Consider the following 16,546-nt stretch of genomic DNA (forward strand, 5'->3'; position numbering starts at 1 on the left):
ACAACTCATCCTTTAAGTAATAACCTCAACCGCTATTATAATACTTATTATAAACCATTCTGGCAAAACAATGGCTAGTTAATATTTTATTTTACGTTTTATTAAAAAAAAGAGAATGTAAATCAGACGATTTCAATAAATCAACAGTCACATTTCTTTTAATCTCAGTAAGTATGAGATTGTTTTGATGTTTCATGTGATTTATCATGCAGCGAAATATAGTTTTAAAGTGGTTAATATTATAACACTTCAATAACAAATATTATAATTATGATTGACATTGTCAGAGCTACGCACTGAAGCAAAAAGCTTGTAATAAGATATTTTGAGAGAATAGCGTAGCGTTTGTGGACAATGATTTATGTATATTACACGCTTTTTATACGAATAACGTCACCAAGTTTTATTATTGTAAGCACGGACTGTGTATTTCAGGAGCAATAAATATTCTTTGATTTTATTTCGGTTTACCTCGTTGAAGGTGTGACGCTCGCTTTTATTTTAGCACACCAAAACATTGGTTGTTGGTATTAATATTATAAGTGGGCTTAAAATATTTACTTACCTTCTAAAGTTCACTATCACATACCAACATTTATACTTTGCGTTTCTTTTCACCTAAAATAAACTACTTATTAAGAGTATGTAGAGTAAATAAGTTAACGATTTTCAAATAAATAATGCACGTTCCTACTGTTTCTACTGTACAATTATTTTTTTATAAATAAAATACATGTACCAGAAGTTCAGAAACAAAATACAAACAAACCGGAAGTAAAACTCCAAGGGCGCTCGCTATACGATAAAATTATATTGGGACGTGTAAAGTGCCGCTCATATCCTATCTACATACATTTATGTATGGTAAAATATGTTTGTAAAAAATGCGAGTTCATATAGAAGACATATTCTGTCACTTGCAAAATTATTTGTCTGCAAAAACTTCCTCCCAACAAAAACGAAAATTTCCCTCATTCAAGCTCTTGTCCTCCCGATAATCGACTATGCCGACGTCTGTTACCCCGACCTAAATCAAGATCTACTTACAAAGTTGGATCGCCTTGTCAACAATGCCATTCGCTTTATTTTCTGTCTCCGTAAATATGACCATATCTTCGCTTACCGTTCCCAGCTTCAATGGTTGCCTCTCCCACTTCGACGCAAAGTCAGAGTTCTCTCTACCCTTTTTTCAATTCTAAATGATCCCAACTCTCCTTCATATCTTAAGTCTCAGTTTAATCTTCTCAGCTCTACGCACTCACGTCAGCTCCGTTCCTCCAGCAAGTCCGTTCTTTCCACCCCTCTTCACCGAACTGGTTTTCTCTCCGACTCCTTCCGTATCCAGGCCATAAGGTTCTGGAACTCTCTGCCTGAAGAGACCAGGCTAGCGTCTAGTAAGTTTTCTTTTAAAAAATCTGTCCATAATCTCTTCCTCCAAATGATTTCATCTTCATGAATTGTAATTTCAGTTTAACTCAATCATCTATTTTATGTATGTATTTATTTATTATATATTTTATATATTATTTATGTATGTAGCATATTTGTTTTTGTTTTTCTTTCCTGCACTAGAAGTACCGCCAAACAAATTTCTTTTCTGCTCAACCCAAAGGTAAACTGGTCGAGAATGCTTTAGTGCATTAAGTTCGCCTTATGTACAAATTTATTTTGGCATAGAAGTTTAAATAAATAAATAAATAAACCTACTACATTCACATTAACGTACACAAAGAATTCATTGCAAATTTTACGCAAAAAGCTTGTTACTTTTCATTTGTTTTCTAAAATTAATTTTAAACTGTTAAGAAGTTTCAAATAAGTCGGTCCATTAACTTCAATAGACAGTGCACACAGTGGATGTCTCCACACTTAGGCTGGGTTGCACCGTCTTACATTAACTATAACAAACGTCAAAAATCTGTCAAACTCCATACAAAAAATACCGGCTGTCGTTATAGTTACGGTTAAAGTTAGGTGGTGGAACTCAGCCTTAATTATTAAAAAGTTGGTGTTATAATTTAGTGGCTATACCAAGTAGTCACTATATCAACGATTTTATCCACTAATTACAGAACTGTTACGCAGAAAAACGGCTATATCGTAAAATCTTAGTTTCATATCAATAATCCCCGTGGAGCTTTACCGAAATCTAATTAGTTCTAATGGTTTCACGTGAACAAGCTGTTACAATTGCTTCATATTTTACGTGTTAATAGTAACGTATATTTGACATTTCAGTTCTAGTTAGTGTAGGGGTTGTTAGATACCTTTCTGTCTAAAAGATGCGTTTTAATTTGGATAACAAGTGTAATGAGAAAAAATAAATAATGACATATTTTTTCACACTCTACAAGTCTAGATCCAGAGTAGCTAGGGACCCCGCAAACTATTATCATTTTTTTAATTAATTGAAAAATCTTTTTACCGTACCATATTTTTTGAGAAATCTATGTCTGCTATAAAATTCAGACAGAACAGTGTAATTTTATGCAGGTCGCGTTTCCTCTGTGGGGACACATACACCGCACATCGAGACGCGGCGACCGCCCGCTCGGCTCGCCGCCGTGCCACTGCTGAAAGAATTTGACCTACATTTGATTGCGCCCGCGCCACGAGTGCGCGACAGAGACAGCGCGCATGCCGTCCTACTCATTCCTCCGGAGTAGCGGGCGGTTGAATATTATTTTGTGCGATGACAAGGACAGCATTAGTATAGCCGTCTTACTTAGTCTAAAATTGTGTTAGGTAGTCTAGTAAATAATCTACCCATTGTTATTATTTTTATGTACTAGGAAATATATATAAAGGGTGCGAATACAATAAGATTTTACCATTCTGCAATCCGAGTTTTATTAAGAAACATCTCCCACTACACGCAATAATACCAACAGTGGTGACCAACCGACGTTTACCCGACTTCACTGAAACATTTACTATGGAGGAAGAATTCCGCGATGCTGTACCCACTGCGCTGCGCTCTGAAGAGAAAGAAGTGTCAACAATTTCACTGCAATCAAGAATACCTGCGTTCTGGAGAGCTCAACCTAAACTTTGGTTCGCGCAATTTGAAGCTGTGGTTTCTTCGTGCAAGATCGGCGATGACCAGAAATACAACCTTGTTATACCGGTGCTGGAACGAATGGATATTGAACAAGTCAGCGACATCATCTGCAAGCCACCTGCCACTGGAAAGTACACAGCGCTGAAGAGAAGATTACTGTCAGTATACGAAGAATCGGAATCCCGTCAGTTTCAAAAGCTTCTAAGCGGCCTAGAGCTTGGCGATCAGAAACCAACACAACTACTGCGCGTTATGCGTGACCTGGCCGGCGAGAAAGTAACCGACGACGCCCTGAAAGTGCTTTGGATGGGACATCTACCCTCACAAGTTCGAGCCGTACTGTCTGTGAGTACTGAATCATCTCTAGACACACTGGCGATCATGGCAGACAAGATGATGGAACACACAGATCGTAACACCATCGCAGAGATTGCTTCATCACCATCACAACCGTCGACAAGTCGAGACCCACATTATGAACTTCTGTCAAAGCAAATTGAAAAGCTCACACTCGAGATAGCAGCGATACGTGAGAGCAGGACAAACTATCGCCGTCCTTATCGTGCACGCTCAAGATCAAGGTCTAGAACAAATGGCAAGAAACCTGGCGATCCCGGTTGGGAATGTTTTTATCATCATCGATTTGGAGATAAAGCGAGGAAATGTGAGCCTCCGTGCGCTAGAAAACCGTCGTCGGAAAACTAACGTTAACACCGACCGTGGCGGACGTCGGTGTTACTAAACTGAACAATCGCCTTTGCATCACTGAAAGAAACACTGGAGAGCGATTTCTAGTCGACACCGGCGCAGATATATCGGTCTTAGCGACAAAGAATAAGCGAAAACCGATAACGTCTACAACCTACGCCTTATTTGCTGCCAACAACACACCAATCAAAACGTACGGCGATAAAACAATTCATTTGAACCTGGGACTTCGACGCAGCTTCAAGTGGACATTCATCGTGGCCGATGTGAAGATGTCAATTTTGGGTGCAGACTTCCTACGACACTATAAGCTGCTGGTGGACCTACATCACAAGAAGTTAATTGACAGCGTAACTGAACTATCTGTCAACACCGTCGAGATACAGACAAACCAAGACGTGTCAATTCATCTGGTTGAGCCAAGCCATCGATATCACAAAATACTTCAAGCCTACCCTGAAGTCCTCAAGCCAACATCGATGAAAACGCCCGCTAAACACGGCGTTAGACACCACATCGAAACCGTCGGCCCGCCGCTGTTTGCCAGACCACGCCCGCTACCGCCAGATAAATACAACGCAGCCAAGGCAGAATTCCAATCCATGATGGAACAGGGAATTTGCCAGCCGTCGAAGAGTCCCTGGGCGAGCCCACTACATGTTGTGAAGAAAAAAGACGGTACATTGCGAATATGTGGCGACTACCGTCGATTGAACGCGGTTACTTTACCTGATCGATACCCGCTGCCAAGAATACAAGACTTCACATACCAGCTACATGACATGAAGATATTCTCTAAAATTGACCTGAAAAGAGCATTTTTTTGGATTCCAATGGCTGAAGACGATATTAAGAAAACTGCTATCACCACGCCATTTGGGCTTTTTGAATTCACCCGCATGACGTTTGGACTTCGAAATGCACCACAGACTTTCCAACGATTCATGCACGAAGTCCTACAAGACCTAGACTCATGCTGCTTCTGCTTCGTTGATGACCTATTAGTGTGGTCAAAAACTGAAAAACTTCATGAAATGCACCTACGTCAAGTCCTAGAACGACTAGCAAAGTACGGTGTCGGAATAAACACTGAAAAATGCAAGTTTGGTGTCCAGAAACTCAACTACCTGGGATACGAAGTTACAAGCGAGGGTATTAAACCAACTGAAGAACGCATCGAAACTATTCTCAACTACCCGAAACCAGCAAACATACAAGAGTTACGACGATTTCTGGGGATGCTGAATTTCTACCACGATTGTTTACCTAAACAAGCTGAACTTCAAATCGACTTGAACAAGCTACTTCACAATAAGAAGAAAAAAGACAAATCGCCTATTGAATGGACGTCAAGCCTTGAAGAAACGTTCGAGAAATGCCGCCAAAGCATCTCTAACGCCACGGTTTTGACTCATCCCGTCTCAGGCGCACCGCTATGCATCATGACAGACGCGTCAGACGTAAGTGTTGGCGCAGTACTACAACAAAAGATAGACAACGTGTGGAGACCACTATCTTTTTTCTCAAAGAAGCTGAGTGACACACAGAAGAGATATAGCGTATACGATCGTGAACTATTAGCGATCTATATGTCTATTAAGCACTTTAGAAGATTGATTGAAGGCAACGACGTCACTGTCTATACAGACCACAGGCCTCTAACTTACGCCTTGATGAAGCCAACAACTGCAAATGACACACCTAGACGAGAGAGACAGCTACTTTTCATCAGTCAATTCTGCACAAGAATAGAATACATAAATGGCGAAGACAATACTGTGGCTGATGCACTATCACGCATTTCATCAATCGATTGTCCTACTATCATCGACTACAACGAGTTGGCTGAAAAACAAGCGCAAGATCAAGAGCTGAAACAACTGTTACAAAAGCCGCATCTCAGTTTTACTACGATTACACTACCCGGCCTAAAGAAACCTATCTACTGCGAAGTAACTACAAAGACACCGCGTCCCTACCTACCGCCAAGCCTTCGTGAAACTGCCTATAAAGCGTTACATGAGCTGAGTCATCCAGGAATACGCACAACAAGAAAAATGGTTACCGAGAAGTACTTCTGGCCTAGCATGAACAAAGACATATCAACATGGACTAGATGCTGCTTACCTTGTCAGCGAGCAAAAGTGAGTCGCCATACAGTAACACCACTCGTACAATTTCCTACATCAAGCCGATTTGAACACGTACACATGGACATCGTCGGCCCATTGACACCATCAGAAGGACACCGCTACATTGTTACTATGATCGATCGCTGCACTAGATGGCCTGAAGCAATACCTGTCAACGATATAAGTGCAGACACAATAGCCAGAGTCTTTTACGACAGTTGGATCGCAAGATTTGGTTGCCCACTACGCATAACCACCGACCAAGGAAGGCAATTCGAATCAGCTTTATTCGAAAAACTCACAAAAAAGCTCGGAGTCGAAAGATTAAGGACTACCGCCTATCATCCACAGTCCAATGGCATCGTAGAACGCTGGCATCGATCACTGAAAGCCGCCCTAATTGCAAGAGGCAATAGAAATCAATGGACGCAAGAGTTATCTTCAGTATTGCTAGGATTACGCAATGCAATACATAGACAAACCAACTATAGTGCCGCTATGATGACCTACGGAACCTCAATGCGACTACCTGCCGACTTTTTCACACCTACAACATCTACAAGTAACAATGAAGACCCGGAAATAATACGCAAACTCACAGAAACAATGTCATCACTAAACTATTCAACGTTTTCAACTCAACAACAACGCACAAGCTTCGTTCCCGATCAGCTGTCAACCTGCAAACAAGTATTTATACGCACAGATGCAACTCGCAAATCACTAACACCACCGTATGAAGGCCCGTTTGAAGTTATAGAAAAACACGACAAACACTTCAAGATAAAACTACCGAAACGTGAAGCGAACATATCACTAGATAGACTGAAGCCCGCCTTCGTGTTGCCCTGTGAAGAACTGCCACAAGATCCTCAATACGTAACCCGTTCCGGCAGGATAGTCAAACCTACAAGAAATGTACGGTTTTCCTGACGGGGGGTACCTGTGGGGACACATACACCGCACATCGAGACGCGGCGACCGCCCGCTCGGCTCGCCGCCGTGCCACTGCTGAAAGAATTTGACCTACATTTGATTGCGCCCGCGCCACGAGTGCGCGACAGAGACAGCGCGCATGCCGTCCTACTCATTCCTCCGGAGTAGCGGGCGGTTGAATATTATTTTGTGCGATGACAAGGACAGCATTAGTATAGCCGTCTTACTTAGTCTAAAATTGTGTTAGGTAGTCTAGTAAATAATCTACCCATTGTTATTATTTTTATGTACTAGGAAATATATATAAAGGGTGCGAATACAATAAGATTTTACCATTCTGCAATCCGAGTTTTATTAAGAAACATCTCCCACTACACGCAATAATACCAACACCTCAATTGTTACGGGAACCTAAAAAATAAAAACATTGAAACTGCGCGACCTGAAAACTTTATTCCTCCATCTTGGCCCGTTATGAATGTATATTTTTAAATAATTTGAGAGTACAATTATTCATTGGTCCGGGCGTCCTATTTCGAGACGCGGCCCACGGCTGACTTATCCGGAACTACCGGATATTTCGGGATCCGTGAGAAAAAAATTCAAATGGCAAAAAGTCACAAATTCGTATTTCTTTGCTGTAGGCCTAGGATGTGGATTTTACGCGATAAACACATGTATTTGTCGTTTAAAATATAGTATCCTAGCCAGCTGGTCAAGTGTAACTGAAATACAACTGATTTATTTTTATTGTTATTTATTTGAACCCGACTGTTACCGTGGAATACGTAAAATCACAGTTAAAGGAGACTAGGGATCTATTCGTCGCTTGCCTCTCTAACTGACGTATCTGACATTTTTTTCAAAACTGAGTTATCTACACCATCTTAATCAATTTCGCAAGACGAATCGATCCGTCTAATCACCTGAAAATTTTTCAAAATGTCAGTTACGTCAGTTAGAGAGGCAAGCGACGAATTATGCGAGCAATAGACTTCCAACCAACAAGGTCAAATAGGTACTCCTTTTGCCTCTGGCTTAAAGAGAATCACGCTCCTGATGATGAACATATTTAAAGTATGTTGTACTTAATAGTTACTTCGGCAATAAAATAACGTACTTAATTTACAAGTTTTTCGTAAAAAATATTTGTATTTAAAAATTCAACGTAAGTTTCTCTCAACTACAATTCAGCTCTCTGTTAATGTTAATAAAATATATGTGTAAATTAATAACACAACGGACGCGGATAATTATGTCAAAACGCTTGTTTTACAAATGGGCCCTTTGATGTGCTTAACGCAATGTAAACGACCTGTCAGCGATGATAGCACAGGCCCTAGAGACGCCACGATATCGAATAAATTAATAATGACACCAATTTAATCGATTCTCGGCTGGGGACGAGGCCAAAGCATTGGTTGACGGCAACCTTGACTGAACGTTTAGGATCGCATGCATTATATGCGCTTATTTCATTATTAATCAATGAAAACATTTATCATACTTAGAAGCAAATTAGATAACAAACACATTTGATTCCATGTTGCTTAAAGTACTCGTATTAGTCGAATAAGTAAAATAAACATAAACATTATTATGTAATACATTTATCATGTTGACATGTGTTTAAGGACCTAATTACTGTTGTATAGAGTTTTCTTAGGTTAATGAAGTATTTTGACATTGTATAGTGTGTTTTATCATTTCTTTATTCAGAACCAATTCCGTCGCTGACACAATTTCCATTTATATTACACGCATTTTCCTAATTTCGTCTCAAAAACTTTTCCAAACATTCGCAGCTTCCAAATATTCGCAAACCTACAGGCTACATCTTCTCTAACAGTATCAACATGCCATTCATAATCCTTAAGAAGATTATGCGCCGACACGATTTCGGCAATATTATATTATCTAATTGAATATACCGTCATATAGTTGAGAGAATACCATAGTTTATTGTTGTTCCATCTCATCTATGGTGTACCATTGCCATTTTATTAAAATGTGAACCATTTTGATTTTTGGTAATGTAAAATTAAAGGGCATACTAATAGGTAAATGACAGAAAATATTACAATACTAAAAATGTCTGTAAAAACTCGGCATCTACTCAGAAATAAATTGCATAAGCACCTAAGTTCTGCGATGTAGGGCACCCTCTTTTTTTTGTTATTGTTAGTTTTTTTAGTTTAGCGAGTCGCTTTTGTATTCGTTTTAAATCTCTTAAATAATATGTAATTTAAAAGAAAACCGTCTCAATGTTGTGCTTACCCTTAAGTGACATACTCGTATATATCAGAAATGTTATCTTCATAAATGTTAATCATAAGAGTATAATATATTTTATGTTGTTGGTGTGCCATATAAATAAATAAATAAATAAATAAATCAGGTCCAATGGTCAAAGAAGAACGTGACGATATTGGATAAACAAATAAACAACGAGTACATTAGGACTATTTGCGTTGTTAAATTAAAGTTTATAAATGCGTACGGCATTAAACTTTTATCGATACGCGGCAGAGCTTTTCGTTTAACAAAATGGCACATAAACACGTTGAATCGTCACAGCTTCAAGCCTCACGGCGTCTCAAGTTTGAAAACGTGCAAAGTGTAACACTCTGGCAAATTCTGAAATTATCTGGAGCGTTTTATAAAACAAACAATCCGCCATCAACGCTTAACACCCGGTTAGATTCGAGGCGCCATTGTCGCGAGGGTAGTCTTTTACATAAATTTGTTTGTCGTTCAACCTCGCAGACGCCTCTCGACAGATACCGAGATAATTCCAAAGCGAAATTTAAGTTACTAAAACGAGACTGACTTTGTTTGTGAAAAGGTCAAACCTAGAATCGATCTCAAAGATAAGTGAGTAAAAGATGTTTTGTTCCAAAGACATAACTAAATACTTTACGAAATTAAGATAAGTATCTACTTATACAAATGTGGTTTTCAGAAATTCTCGTAACTGGTATTGATATAATTAATGTAATTTAAATCGTATAATACTAGTAGGTAGGTATTTTGTAGAGATTTTACTGAAGATAATTGAAAAAATCAAATTGCCTAAGGTGGGAACTAATTGAAGTCGCTGAAAAAACTGTAAAAGAATGATTTGCGCGAATATCAACAACACTACAAATCATTAGTGTTTCATTATCATTTATCATTCTCATAGAAAGTAACAAATAACACCGCTGAGTTATCTCTTAAACAAATAGTTCCTACGTGCACGAGAGGCGTAAGTGTGGTTGATGGACCATCAGATAAACTTAAGCACTTCATCATTGAAGTAATTAGATCAAATTATTTTACCTTCATTACACCTTATATTAGCGGTTCGTTAGTTAGCATAATCTTGTAATTTAGTAGGTAGTCAAATAACTCTGACAACCTTTGTTTAATTTTCCAAAAACTGCCTTCCGCGAGGCTAGTATGAATTTTAGTTCTTCAAAAAAGGCTCTCCTTTCTCACACTTTCTTCTGTCTAATGCAATTTAATTAGGTTACAAAACATTCCGCCGAATAATTTTATAAAGACATCAGATGCTTTTTCCTTGACACTGAAAGTAGTGCCCTTGAAATGCTTTCAGCTTATCTATTCTTTCCATTCCATGATAAGTTTCAAACTACTTAAAATTCAAGATACCTAAATGCTCACCAAATAAAGATCACAATCTGGTGTCAAAGTCAGAAGCCAGATAGTTTTTTTAGGGTACGCATAATTTAAAAGCTTATCACGCTCGTATTTTCTCTATCTCTACTTTGACATTTTTATTTTCTGCTAAAGTTGGAGTATCATTGTAATACTTTTTATTGTAAGCGCAATGTTATGAATTTAAAACTTCTAGGGAAAAATCTTATTCCGAATTAATTTAAACAGGTTTTCACGCAATACGCGGATAGGTAATAAATCATGAAATTACCTGTATTTGCTTTGTCGAAACGTCAGGCAAATACAAGTAATATTAATTCATTATTACCTATCTGCGAATCGCCTTAAAACCTGTTTAAATTAATTCAATATGCAACGCGAAAGTTTAAAATTAAATCTTATTTTGCGTTGTCAATAAGTTTAAACTAAGTAGTTGTGTTTTAACTTCGTAAATTAAGAAAATTACTTACATTAGGTATCACAGCACGAGAGACAACACACTTTTATGTTACTAATGATATACCTATTACCTACAATCTACATATTGTAAAAGTTAAAATGCATTTGCCTCTACCTGGAACATCATTCTTAGTCTCTAAAATATTAAGTTAAGTACATCTTTAGTTCGTTTACACGTCGTCGATTCCAATACCAATACAATAGCTATTCTTGTAATACCATCCAAATAAACAAACAATGATTCGAGAGCTATGGCATTCACGAGACGGCATTCAGCCATTATGCTTCTCGGGAAAGAATAAACTACTATTCAAAGTTTGTTCGTATAATCGCCTATTATTGTACCTGTCTATTCAGAATTCAGGTTTATTCCGTTGAAGGACTCCACATTCTGTATATTCCTCGGAAATGGGACAGTAAAGTCTAACTAGTGGTTATATGAATAAACTTTAGGTATCGTATTTCAAACTATACATTTACCATGACATGATATCCACCCGATAAAATTGTTTATTTCATCTGCTACAGATATGGCTGACTGAATTTTCTTGAAAAATTAAATCTAGAAATCATTTTTTCTGTCAGTCGATGTAATGCATATCAAAAATACATTTTGAAAATGTGCCAAAATGGCCATAGTAAATAAACAATACAAGGTATTATATATTTTAGCAAGAAGGCGAAATTAACAATAAAATAACTAACGTCAATACAACTATTTCATTTCAACAAACACTGAAGCTAAAGCTTTTTTCTCAGAAGTTTCAATAAAGTCCCAATATTACAAATTATTCCAATGTTCACTGCCTTATTACGGTAAGTAAAAAAATACGTGAACCTAACTACGAATAGTCTGAACTGTCTGAAGGTCTGTTTAAAGAAAACAAAGGCATTTACATAAGTGCTTGCGTTATAAATTCTTTCTTTATTTCTCCTCTACGTAGGTAGTAGATGAAATTTTTATTTTCGTTAATGTTGTTTCCAAGTTATAAGAGTAATATTTAATCGTTGGGAATGTTTCATTGATAAAACTTTTTATTGAATTTCAAAAGTAAGTTATTCGAAGTTTAAGCGCTTTGTGTCAGCTTATAAATAACGTAGAATGTCTCGAATTTCCACTCGCTAAAGATTAATTAAGTTGTAGCCCTAATAGAATAATTATTATTCACGGTACTATTCATTTACCTACACAAAATATTTTTTATTATTATTGAGATTAGAAAGAAATTAACGTTCCATTACCGTAAGGATAACTTATTTTATCAATCAATCATCTTTTCTACAACTAAGTAATGAGTTTACCCTTTAATACTTCGTGATTGTTAACCAACAACACCCGGCACCAAATTATGAATAGGTATGCATCGATTACAAAATTATGGGCCATATTATGGGGCTCCACTACTTTTCGACCAATCAATCTCTCTCACTCAAGCCAGAATTCTAGGCTGAGAGAAAAAGACGAATAAAAAGTATTTTTGCGAAGTAGTACAATGAGGGTTTTCGCGAATGAAAAATCCGCCAGATGGCAATAGGTCCAAATGCTGCATGATTGGTTATTTTTGACATGACATTGACAGATATGTCAAAATCCACCAATCACGCAGCAGTCAGACCCCACATCCACGTCCCGCCATGTAGCGGATCTTTCATTCGCGAAAACCCTCATTATTGTATACAGCGCAAACTTTTTGCATAATCGAGCCTCACTGTTCTGTAATCGATCTTTCCCGCTTTTTCCATCGGGGAAATTTCCCACATAATTTATGGTCAGACTCTGCCATTCCTCTGTTTAGCGATGCTGATTACTAAGATGAATTTCGCCACAATGGCCGGGAAACAAAGCTATCGGCTAAATAGCCTCTCTTTTCTTCAGAAGTTAGAGACAAGGATGTTAACTTAGATGTAATTTTTTATTAATATTTATTATGTTTGTCTCGTCATTCCCAATAAATTGCAATTTAGGCTAGCTACTTTTTAAATTAGTAGGTGTATATTTAAAAATAAGTTAAAAGTTAGTTATAAATACTGAATATACGACATAATTGACGGTGCTCACCATTTATTTCTATTTGGCATCTAACAAAAAAAGTGAAAAATTTAAAGTGATTTTGATTGATGTTTTAGTGCTCAAAATTCTCTTTGAAAACTTTGTTTTATTTTAAACTAAATAATGATCATTACATGTATAATTCTGTACCTAATAACAAAGGCAGCCGTTCCACTCAAACAACCACTTTTCCAAATAAAACTAATTCGGTACCACATGTTTGTGATGAGAAATCAATATTTATTTTACTAGTTATTGGTTTCTAGAAATGGGCATTCTTCTTGTTTTCGTGGAAAATGTGATATTGTCTTATACATCAAGGCCCATGTCATGAAGGGAAAGTTTTGTTAAGCCGTGTTCACACCACACTTAGAGCCAATCGCCGAATATGCTAAGAGACAGACCCAGTGTAAACGTATAAGGCTCATACATCTCTACTAGCTGTGTACAGACGACAGCACTTCAAGCAAAACACTGCGATCTTGTGTAATTGTAATAGATGCTATTTTGCAACAAAAAAGTGAATGTCAACTGTACCAAGCTAATCAGCATTTACAGTGCGTACTCTGAGAGTAAGCGATAACAAAACATGAGTATTGACGCTTGCAAATATGAGTGGAAAAGGAGTAAACTGCATAACACCTCATTCTTACAATAACACAGTCAACAGCCAGGCTCATTTTGGACCCTGGATATCAATGATCAAGGGCCTTTTCCCTAAAAAAAGTCATTTGCAAAATTATTTAACTTTTTAGCGATTAAGTACAACTGGGTACCGTAATTTATTTTTTGAGCAGACGGGCCCCCTCTAAGTGCCCAGTAGGAAAGAGGGGCCTGTCAGCAGCTTATTTCGAGTTTGATGTAAACACGACCTTATACAGGGTGTTAGGTAAATGGGTATATGAGCCGACACTAGCCCATGTTAACATGGTCATATAAATGGTATGGTGAAGTCAGAAAATTGATATCTTCATTTTAATTATTTAAATTTTCATACAAATCGGAATTTATAAAATTTATTTTGTATGAAAATTAAAAAAATTAAAATGATGATATCAAATTTCTGACTTCACCATACCATTTATATGACCATGTTAACATGGGCTAGTGTCGGGTCATATACCCGTTTACCTAACACCCTGTATATCCAGCCAAATTAGCGCAAGGATCTGGCTGGAGATCAAACGTACAAATACAAACATCTTCGCCCCCATCACAGAGGGCGATAAATTATTTTACTGCCGTTGTTATAGCTCGTTCACTTTGCAAATGTACTGGAACCGAGACAAATATTTTGGTGACGCAATGCCTTGATACACATGACAAAATACCTAATTTATAAGAGCAAACATAGTCTCAGTAAAAATAGAAACTATTATGAAAATGGTCACACAAACGGGTAACAAAAGTCATTTAAAATAAACTTTGTTTCAAATCAGAACCCATGACCAAATGCGCAACACAATAACATACTTGCCCCAAAGACTAGTTTTCAGCAAGTTTCTATTGAAATCGCGGAAAATTACTTTTAGTAGGTAGTAACGGAAACGTAAAATTGCTGCGTGTTTTACAAATTCGGAGTCTACTGGGAGCGGCCATGACCTGCCTTAATGGTCAGCCTTGGGGCTGGTGACCAAAAGTACACCATACATCACAAAGTAACCCCTAACTTCTTCGATAAAGAGGTTAAAGTCGCATGCCAAGTTACACGCATCGATTGTACGCTCCACAATGATGTTCTGAACTTTTAATGATGGACCTTTGTACTTTTTATCAAGTGATCAAATACTTGTAATGTTTTATTTTACATATTTTATTTGAGATAAGTAGGAATATTTTTAATGACTTGGTGGTGCGCTTTCTGAACTGCGGTATCTGGTTCGAATCCCGTTAGGCAAATGATGATCCTATCTTTACACATTTAAGTTTAGTGACTATTTTAGGGATTAAAATGGTTTTGTCAAAGTTTGGGATACTAGAATGAAAACTTTTACATATTAATTTGTTTAAATTTTCTACCAAATGAAATTATCAAAGGGTTTGGGAACGGTGTTTATTTATTCAGATTTATGTAAAATAGATTTTGTAAACTTCAATTAAATTAAGTACCTAGGGTATGAATTCAACCACCAAATACCTATTCATTAAACCAAATTAATAAAAAATACAATTTGTCTTCAAAATATACATGTATAAGAGGAACCTAATAAAAATACGCTTTTTAAAATAATATACATTTCTTGTATCAATATTATTCCATTATTTTGATTTTTGACTCATTATTCCGAGCTACTTTACATAGCGGCAATAGTACCTAATGTAATGCAAGATTCGGAAAATATATTTATGACCAATAAACATGCATTTTATGACCTACAAAGAATTTTACAGCCACAATGATTATCTCAGGACCAACCCGGATTTCCATGATCCAGGCATTTCGCGCCATTTCTTCCGCCATCTTGTGGTACGCGTCCATTTTGGCGGGAAATATTACTTATGATACTACAGCTATTCCGCAAGCATCATTAGTTTGCTACTCAGTAATGGCTTCCTTCCAAGAACTCTAGAATCGGTTAAACTTGCGAGCTTTTAAATTTTTATTAATGATGGCTTTTCTATTGGTTGGAAAATGTATACCTACGTTCGCCAGATTATAAGAATAGCCACCCTTTTACATCTAGCAAATCGTATTTCTATGCATAAAATTTACAGATTTAACGTGACCAAGATTGTATGTAGGCTATTATGAAATAACCACGCACTGTTTTTTTTTTTGTAATAGTTAATTTTTAAAAGTTGACACATAGGAATCTATAGCTTACGCTGAGACAAACACTAAAACTTGTCTGTAAAACTAAGATTACAAAATTCATAGGATGACAAAAGAGAGAGAACATCCTACATATATAAATCGCAACTTGTCAATCGCTCCATGACCCATATTCTATCTAACCAACCGATCCTTCTTCACAATTCTTCAGTTCATAAATTCTCCATGAACCGTAACAACAAGGAAATGCTTAGCGAAAACAGAGTCCCGTGCCAAAACATCCGAACTTTGTTTTTAATCCATTAGAACTGGCAAAGAAATAAACACCTTTCCCATTATTTTCGACTGGAGATCTTTCGAATTCATCTACGTGTACGTAACCACTTATGTGTTTTAGTGGTGTGTCTCTGGCACATGTCCAACGTGTCTTGTCACCACTGCCACATGCAAGCTTTTTGCTAGTCAGGAGCTGAGTTTTGTCTCTCTCAAATCTGAACATCAGAAAGAGCAAGCAACTGTCGAGCCACTAACGTCAGGTGACGACAGACCGCTTAAGCTCGCTCCAGTGCACCTGGGCTGGTGCCTAATATTATAACACTTAATAAATTGTCGGAATTAGTCCAGAGTACGAAACCACGGTTTCGCGCTTATGACCGATTCTATTTATGAATTGGGTTTCATTATTTACGGGAATTTTGCATTTTCAGCTGCTAGATATTTCTAGCACTGATAAATTTATCTATGAGTGTACACATATTTATTTATCT

General features: G+C 37.2%; 1 protein-coding gene across 1 annotated transcript in view; it reads left to right on the forward strand.

Moving 5' to 3' along the window:
• Positions 1-16,546, forward strand: part of LOC135075940 (uncharacterized) — a 42,263-nt gene that overhangs the window by 856 nt on the left and 24,861 nt on the right. The window lies entirely within an intron of this gene.

Source organism: Ostrinia nubilalis, chromosome 11 (genome assembly GCF_963855985.1).
Source record: "Ostrinia nubilalis chromosome 11, ilOstNubi1.1, whole genome shotgun sequence".
NCBI classification, from domain to species: Eukaryota; Metazoa; Arthropoda; class Insecta; order Lepidoptera; family Crambidae; genus Ostrinia; species Ostrinia nubilalis.